Source organism: Primulina huaijiensis, unplaced genomic scaffold (assembly GCF_012295235.1).
Source record: "Primulina huaijiensis isolate GDHJ02 unplaced genomic scaffold, ASM1229523v2 scaffold203602, whole genome shotgun sequence".
NCBI lineage: Eukaryota > Viridiplantae > Streptophyta > Magnoliopsida > Lamiales > Gesneriaceae > Primulina > Primulina huaijiensis.
This window is the reverse complement of record NW_027353311.1, coordinates 1-806: the sequence shown is the minus strand read 5'-3', so window position 1 is coordinate 806 and position 806 is coordinate 1. Positions and strand designations below refer to the sequence as shown.

At 36.1% G+C, this 806-nt stretch overlaps 1 long non-coding RNA gene across 1 annotated transcript; it reads left to right on the top strand.

The window, feature by feature from the left end:
• On the top strand, nt 1–595 carry LOC140966261 (uncharacterized). Its single transcript, XR_012173295.1, has 2 exons — nt 1–93; nt 359–595. It is a non-coding gene; the product is annotated as an uncharacterized lncRNA (long non-coding RNA).
• Nucleotides 596–806: the final 211 nt, after the last annotated feature.

The following is an 806-nucleotide window of genomic DNA, read 5'->3' as shown; positions in this document are numbered from 1 at the left end:
TGATTGCTGTCTGTGCAGTGTGGTCTTGGTGATGCTTTTCGATGCGGTACATGCCCTTACAAGGGTCTTCCAGCATTTAAACTAGGCGAGAAGGTACCTCTACTGATATCCAACTTTACTGAACAATTCCTATACTCATTGTATTTAACTCCCGGGGATCTAGACATATATGAATTATGATTCCAAATGATTCTGATTTCTGAAACGATTTGAATCTACCTCCCTCCGAGTATGCCAAAAAATTTTACATTCACCTCCATTCAAAGAAATTGAGGCGGTAGATCGATGATTTTCTTTTTTTTTTTAGCTTGTGATGTACAAGAAAGTAATTAACGACACGGTTATGTTCACTTGGCAGGTAACATTAACAGGAAGTTTTCTTGCAGCTGATATTTGAGAAGAATGTCAAGAAGTTGAATCTGGACAAATTTGTTCCACAAAACAGATGGATCCATTTTAATAGTGTTTATTTTCCCTACTCTAGTACTAACCTAGTTATGTAGATCTGTGCTATTTGGGGTTCTCTATGTATGCTCTTTCCATGAACAAAATGAATTCTTTCTTGAATGAAATATGTGAACCTCGTAGTTCACGACTTGTACGCGCAAAATAAAAATCTACATGTTCTACAGAAATATATATTTAAAATCAGTGTTCTTTAGACCAAAAGGGAAGAGCATCAGCGTTCTCTGCTACTACAAATTGCGCATTTTCACGTTGGATATTGATTCAAGATTTTTTTTAGGACAATTGGAATATCAGGTTGTGAATTTAACGATCGATATGATCCCCGATCCTTCTATTTG